The following is an 8541-nucleotide window of genomic DNA, read 5'->3' as shown; positions in this document are numbered from 1 at the left end:
AAGTGGAGACACTGGTTCTTGGGCCCATTTCCTGACATATGTTCAGGTTGCAACCAAGTTTTCTTTCCATTCAAGACACCTGGGGGTGTTCTTTCTGATCATGGACCCCAATTCACCTCCAGAGTGTTTAGGGCCTTGGGAGAAACTGGGTCTTGAGAAACTGCTGGACTCACATTGGGCTAACATTCTTAGGTCAATGAGTTATTGTTTTGGGCAAGTTAGTTCCTTTGGGCTGCCCAGAACTCCCTCTGCCACTCCTCCTCAAGTATGACACCTTCCCAATATGTGCTCGGTTTTAGGTCACATCTCTACCTGTGGAATGTCGGTTGAGAGGAGGATCAGGTCCAGAGTTGTCAGAAATCAGTCTGACCAAAAAGACCTACAGCTCCACCTCCAATACTGTAAGCTTAGTCCCAGATGAACTGGACTGCAGGCGTTGTCGGGCTGGCTCCAGTACCTCATGGACTAGGAAGAGGATGGCCCTGAATTGCTGGTGCTGGTTGACAATCTGGATTTGGGTTTCATTAAGAAATTCCATGCCTGTCATCCTCACTGCCTGGCACTGCAGCCGAAAGGATATCCCTTGGGGTGGGGGTACTGTCACTTCTGCTGACACACTTCTCAGGCTCTGCCGCTCTGCACTCAGCTCAGTCACCTAGCTATTGATCACTGGCTTTACAAATAACAAAACTATCAATTAATTATTAATCATTTTAATATATTCACCAATTTTATATTTCAACTCATCCATCTTCTTATCTGCTTCTTCTTGGTCAGGGTCGTGGTGGGTCCAGAGCCTACCTGGGATCACTGGTCACAAGGCAGGAATACCCTTAGATGGGGCACCAGTCTATCACAGGATACCACATACACCGTTTAGCACAGGGAAACTGGGTGTAGGGAAACTCACAGTGACCAGAGCGAGGATCAGACCCACAACCCCAAGCAACTGAAGCCACTAAAGCTACCTGTGGCACCACCATACCGCCCTTAATTTTAGCTGCTTGTATGATTATATTTAATAATATGATTATAATATTTGTTTTTCCTTCACAATATTCAACCCAAGTAGCTGTACATATTAGCATGTTAGCATGGTATTCACCTTCCAGAAAAGTTCTATATGGGTCCAAAAAGGGTTCCAAAATTGTCTTTTCTTAGAGAGGGGATGCAATTCATCCAAAATTGGGGGAAAATATTGATAAGATCAAAAACACCTAAAACACCAAAAGCCTTATCTTACTTTCTTTAAAATAGATAGAGGATAATATGCTTCCTTAGAAAACTGCAGAGATGTCAAGCTCTACTGTAGCTTTTTTTTGCAGTATCTCTGATAGAATGTGTGTGTGTGTGTGTGTGTGTGTGTGTGTGTGTGTGTTGTGTTTCTACTGTAAAGGCGAGATGGTCTTGACTCTCTGACACAGGCGATCACTGAAGCTCTGATTCCTCTGATACAGAGATGCCCTTGAGCCCTTTCAAATAAACATCACGCCTTTACACTCTGTCTCCAAATCTCCCCATGTGTTTCATGCTTTCTGTTTTCCTGCCTTCACACTTTTAGATGTTTCATCTGCTGTTGTGCAGCTCAGCTCTGATCTCAGCTGCCTTCTTGCTCTCCTCTGTTTCATTCTCCTTTCTTCTCTCCTCTCTCTGTATCACACTTTCGATCCTCCATGTCTTTGCACCCCCACTAACCTGTTTCTTCCACCTTCTGCCCTCCCCAGTTCGTCTTCGTTGTGATGACCATGTCCAGTGGGTTGAAGTCTGCCCCTCTCGCTGCTCTGTTAATTACTTCTCTATTTATTTAGCCAGGCGGTCCAGGCGGTTGGGAGGGGTTTGCCGTCCCCGACTGAGAGGGATTGTCTGACTGCTGTGTTAAATAGCCCACATTCCAATCCTCTGATGCTGAAACTAACATGAGTCCCCTCTTTTATCTCTGCAGCGCGTCAAATTAGCACCCGGCCCCTTCCTAATACACACGGCCCGGTAACCGGGGAGGAAAAAAAAAAACCTGGAGACAACCTCATCAGGAGCCCCAGCAGGTCTTTGTGTGTTCCCACACTGTCCACAAAAGCATGTAGACAGTCCTTCTAATGAATGCATTCAGCTAATTTAAGTTGCGCCCATTGCTGACACAGATGTGCAAATGCACACACAGTCTGTGTAAAGAAGTACTGCCAACAATAGAACAGGACTCTCTGGGGCAAATAAACAAGACCCCCAAAGCCCCTCAGCCTTGAGTTGTGGAGTGGTGAAACTCTGGATTTCTCTGGAATGATGGATGGTGCTCCATCCAATACTTTTGAGTTGAGTTGAGGAGTTGGGGGTGAGGTGGGGTGGAGATCATGTCGTTGAATGCAGTCAAATCCTCACAGCTATGCTCCAGAATCTTGTAGAAAACCTTCTTTCCTGGACTGTAGATACAGTTACTATAGGAGACACTCTTTTTTAATACTCTTGATTTCAGAAGAAACAAAAAATGAGCAATGGTCCAAATACTTGGATTATACATATAGAGGATTATGCCCCTATAGCAAGTGTGGTGTATCTATTAATGTTACCTGGTTAGAGGCTATATATTAAGATCACATATGTGCATTTTCTATTCTGAAATACCATAACAGAATGTGTACATACAAGTGAGGAAAATAAGTATTTGAACACCCTGCGACTTTGCAAGTTCTCCCACTTAGAAATCATGGAGGGGTCTGACATTTTCATCTTAGGTGCATGTCCACTGTGAGAGACATAATCTAAAAAAATACGGAAATCACAATGTATGATTTTTTAATCATGTATTTGTGTGTTACTGGTGCAAATAAATATTTGAACACCTGTGAAAATCAATGTTAATATTTGGTACAGTAGCCTTTGTTTGCAATAACAGAGGTCAAACATTTTTTCTATAGTTTTTCACCAGGTTTGCACACACTGCAGCAGGGATTTTGGCCCATTCCTCCACACAGATCTTCTCCAGATCAGCCAGGTTTCTGGGCTGTCGCTGAGAAACACAGAGTTTGAGCTCCCTCCAAAGATTTCTATAGGGTTTAGGTCTGGAGACTGGCTAGGCCACTCCAGAACCTTCTTACAGAGCCACTCCATGGTTATCCTGGCTGTGTGCTTTGGGTCATTGTCATGTTGAAAGACCCAGCCACGACCCATCTTCAGTGCTCTAACTGAGGTTGTTCCCCAAAATCTTGCCCCGGTCATCCTCTCCTTAATACAGTGCAGTTGTCCTGTACCATGTGCAGAAAAACACCCCCAAAACATGATGCTTCCACCCCCATGCTTCACAGTAGGGATGGTGTTTTTGGGATGGTACCCATCATTCTTCGTCCTCCAAACACGGTGAGTGGAAAGTTCTATTTTGGTCTCATCTGACCACAGAACTTTCTCCCATGACTCCTCTGGATCATCCAAATGGTCATGGGCAAACTTAAGACGGGCCTGGACGTGTGCTGATTTAAGCAGGGGAACCTTCTGTGCCATGCATGATTTTAAACTATGACGTCTTAGTGTGTTACCCACAGTAACCTTGGAAACAGTGCCAACTCTTTCTTCAGGTCATTGACCAGCTCCTCTCGTGTAGTTCTGGGCTGATTCCTCACCTTTCTTAGGATCATTGATACGCCACGAGGTGAGATCTTGCATGGAGCCCCAGTCCGAGGGAGATTGACAGTCATGTTTAGCTTCTTCCATTTTCTAATAATTGCTCCAACAGCTCCATCTTTTTTCACCAAGCTGCTTGGCAATTGCCCTGTAGCCCTTTCCAGCCTTGTGGAGGTCTACAATTTTGTCTCTGGTGTCTTTGGACAGCTCTTTGGTCTTAGCCATGTTAGTAGGAGTCTTACTGATTGTGTGGGGTGGACAGGTGTCTGTATGCAGCTAATGACCTCAAACAGGTGCTTCTAATTTAGAATAATAAGTGGAGTGGAGGTGGACTTTTTAGAGGCAGACTAACAGGTCTTTGAGGGCCAGAATTTTTGCTGATTGGCAGGTGTTCAAATACTTATTTGCAGCAGTAACACACAAATAAATGATTAAAAAATCATACATTATGATTTCTGGATGCACCTAAGATGAAAATTTCAGACCCCTCTATGATTTCTAAGTGGGAGAAGTCGCAGGGTGTTCAAATACTTATTTTCCTCAGTGTATGTGAAAATATCTATATGATTCATTTTTATATGGTATTCATTTGTTGCATCTATACACACTTTATGGACAAAAATATTGGGTCATCTGCTCATTCATTGTTTCTTCCTAAATCAAAGGTTTAAATAGAGTTAGTCCTGCTTTTGCTGTAGTGACTGTCTCTACTGTTCAGGGAAGAAGGCTTTTTACTAGATTTTGGAGCACTGCTGTGAGGATTTGATTGCATTCAGTGACAAGCACGTTAGTGAGGTCAGGATGTTGGATGATCACCACCCCACCTCATCCCAAAAGTATTGGATGGAGCACCACCATCATTCCAGAGAACACAGTTTCACTGCTCCACAGTTCAATGCTGGGATAGGGGGGGGGCTTTATACTACTTATACTATACTATACTATATTTGCACATCTGTGTTCACTGGATGGGTTGTCCACAAACATTTACACATATAGCGTGTTACATTGTGTATAGGTCGTCTCCCGCCGCAAAATGTGTATTACATGTGTATTACATATAACATGTGTATGATGCTAGAAAGAGAAGAGTGTCTCTGGTTGGTGTGAATGTACTGGAGTTACACATTTAAAAGCACAAGCTTTGCTATGAAACTAATGTCTGCTCTAATCTGGTGGAACATGATCAAATTTAATAACGCACTCGATCAGACAGTTTGCCCCGGTAATGAGCCTTGGAGTGGAGTTATGGGAATGATTATTGATATTTTGTGGTTATTTTGCTAATGTATTCAATCCGTCATGACTGAATGGATTTGATACACCCTGGTTTACACCACTAAGACTAATTGCACGGATTCTGTACGTTGGTGGAATCAACACCATCGATGCACTGCGCTTGCAGCCTTTTCATTACCCTTAGCCAGTAAAGAGGATTTGAGTGATGTAGAGAACCTTCATGAAAGTGTTGGTGGAATATCTGTGCTAAATTTAACGGTGTTAAAATGATAGAATTCTAATTACTGATGCCATTTGTAGCACTCAGGTAAACATGCAGTCACCATAGTGAGGACTTGCCTCCACGCTGCTCCTCACTGACTGGATCTGGTTTCAGCACTTTATGGACTGATTTTATTTTCGGCACGACCACAACATGCTGCCTCCGGACACACTCTCTGAGTAGGGGGGTAGAAAAAGATCTGTGAAAAGTTGAGAGAGGGAGAGAGAAGGAGGGGGGGTGAGGGTGAGTGAGAAAGAGAGGAAGAGAGAGAAAAGGAGGGAGGGAAAAGAGAGGAAGTCTGAGAAAGAGACAGTGAGAAAGGTGAAAGAAGAGAGAGAGAGACAAAAAGAGAGAGGAGGGGGTTTAAGTGAAAGAGAGACAGACAGAAGAAGAACCAGACAGACAGACAGACAGGAAGAGAGAGAGGAAAAGAGAATGAGAGGAGGGGGGGGAGAGAGAAAAGAGGGGAAAGAGAGATATATGGGAAAAGAAGGGGGGGGACTTAGAAAAAGAAGAGAGTCAGAACGAAAGAGAGAGAAACAGACAGCAAGAAATAGAGAAGAGAGATGAGATGAGAGAGAGTGAGAAAAGTGGGGTGAGAGAGAGAGAAGGGGAGAACGAGAGAGAGGGAGAATGAGAGGAAGAGAGAGAGACAGACAAAAAAGAGAGAGAGGAGGGGATTTAGGAGACAGACAGAAGGAGAAACAGACAGAGACAGACAGGGAGAGAGAGAGGAAAAGAGAATGAGAGGAGGGGAGAGAGAGAGAGAGAGAGAGAGAGAGAGAGAGAGAAAGTGGGAAAAAGAGAGAGGAGGGGAGAGAGATATAGGAAAAGAGGGGGAGGGACTTAGAAAAAGAAGAGAGATAGACAAAGAGAGAGGAAATATGATCAAAAGACAGTGAAAAGTGGGGGGCAGACAAAGAGAGAGAGAGCGAGAGAGAGAGAGAGAGAGACAAAAGGAGAAACAGACAAACGGGAAGAGCGAAAGAGGAAGAGAGAGAAAGATGATAAAAGAAGTAGGGGGACAGAAAGAGAGAGAGGGAGAGAGAGAGAGAATGAGAGATGGTAAAAAAAAGTAGGGGGACTTAGACAAAAAGAGGGAGCGAGAGGACAAGAGAGAGATGGTAAAAGAGGGAGAGAGAGAAAGAGAGATGAGAGAGGGTAAGAGAGAGAAAGAGAGATGAGAGAGGGTGAGAGAGAGAAAGAGAGGTGAGAGAGGGTGAGAGAGAGAAAGAGAGGTGAGAGAGAGAAAGAGAGATGAGAGAGGGTGAGAGAGAGAAAGAGAGGTGAGAGAGGGAAAGAGAGGGTGAGAGAGAGAAAGAGAGGGTGAGAGAGGGTGAGAGAGAGAAAGAGAGGTGAGAGAGGTTGAGAGAGAGAAAGAGAGGTGAGAGAGGGTGAGAGAGAGAAAGAGAGATGAGAGAGATGAGAGAGGGTGAGAGAGAGAAAGAGAGATGAGAGAGGGTGAGAAAGAGAGGTGAGAGGGGGAGAGAGAGAGAGAAAGAGAGATGAGAGAGGGTGAGAGAGAGAAAGAGAGGTGAGAAGGGGTGAGTTAGAATTAGAGATAGAATGTGTTAGAGAGACGACCAGGTAATGTAAAGCAATAGTAGTAGAGAGGCAGAAAAGAGAAAGAGTGGAAATGGGAGAGAGTCATAAAGTTAAAGGTTTGAAATCATGTGGGGAGAGCAAGAGAGAGAGGAAGTGTAACAGGTGACCCTCCAGTTCACTCCAGTGTCAAAACACACGTTTGATCTCATTGCTTTGCTGACGATTGTAATTATCACAATCACACTTAATGTGTAGTTATGATCCTTGTTATTTTGCTATTTTTCTTTTAAAAATTATTAGTTGCTTCTGTTGCTTTTTTCCAGCATTAAATACTGTCATGTCTATCAAAGCTATCTTGAACTGAGCTGAACTGAGCTGAACTGAGCGAATGAGGGTCCCCTGGTTGCTGAGTTGAGGCGGACCGTGCTTGATTGAGGCCTGCATTTTGCCTGGTTTCGGGGTGTGTGTGTGCAGGAATGCATTCATTAACGTAATTCCTTGGCTCTCACACAAGGCTTCCGTCACTGAGCAAGCGAGAGAGAGCGAGTGAGTGAGTGAGTGAGCGGAGGCCACCGGACTGGAGACTGGGGCAGGGAGGGGGGTCTCTCTCAGTATGAGTCTTGTGGGGTAAATACATCAAGTACACCCCCTTCCCTTCTCCTCCTCCTCCTCCTTCTCCTCCTCCTCTCTGCACCCAGGAGGACTAGGCGCCCTAACACAGGCCTCCTCATCCAAACCGATCTGCATGAGAAAGCTCAAAGCACCACAAAAGGATGAAAAGGTTCTGGGCAGGACCTGGACAATCCCTTCCTGTTCTGGAGGGTCATTTGTTTCCGTGCCGTCAAGGCCGGGGCCACCTTCCCCCCCAAAGCCCCGCAGCCCCGCGGCCCGTTTCACACATTCACCCCTGCTTTTGTTTTTCCGGCACTTTCTAAAACACTGTTCCAGCTCTCTTTCTTTTTTCCACATTCACGTGAAAGCAACTGACGAGCCAATAGGTGCAATCAAACACGGACTGGAAGGATTGTTTTATTTATTTATTTTTTAGCTCAATTTAAATGCCAGTCAGCTCTGGGCATGAGAACTGCTTTGCATGACAAAAAGAGCTGACAGAAGAGTTAAGCCAATTAGGGTATTTATATTAATTCTAATAAAAGGATTGAGGCGTTCCTAAATGATGTTTACTGTGCGTTGCCATCTGCAATTAGCATAGTAGTGCAAATGGTCAATAACGACAGTGTGTGTCTGCATTGACTGGACAATGGTGTCATTGATGTATGTAACACAATAAATACAATAGATACATATGTTACTTACATTACTAACATGTACATTACATACATTACTAACATGCACATTACATACATTACTAACATGCACATTACATACATTACTAACATAGATGTTACATACATTACATACATTACCAACACGGATGTTACATACATTACTAACATAGATGTTACATACATTACATACATTACCAACACGGATGTTACATACATTACTAACATAGATGTTACATACATTACATACATTACCAACACGGATGTTACATACATTACATACATTACTAACATAGATGTTACATACATCACTAACACAGATGTTACATACATTGCATACATTACTAACATAGATGTTACATACATAACTAACACGGATGTTACATACATACACTAACATCTATTACCTACATTACATACTACATCACTAACATGTTACATACATGTTACATTCATAAGTAACATGTTACATATATGTGACATTACATACATTACTAACATATGTTACATGATACAAACATTATTAGCACTGATGTTACATACATTACTAAGATACATGCTACATGCATTGCTACCATATGTTACATACATGTTACATAC

The sequence above is a fragment of the Salminus brasiliensis genome, chromosome 4 (assembly GCF_030463535.1).
Source record: "Salminus brasiliensis chromosome 4, fSalBra1.hap2, whole genome shotgun sequence".
In the NCBI taxonomy this organism is placed as follows: domain Eukaryota; kingdom Metazoa; phylum Chordata; class Actinopteri; order Characiformes; family Bryconidae; genus Salminus; species Salminus brasiliensis.
The sequence above is the reverse complement of the archived record's forward strand: the minus strand, read 5'-3'. Positions refer to the sequence as shown.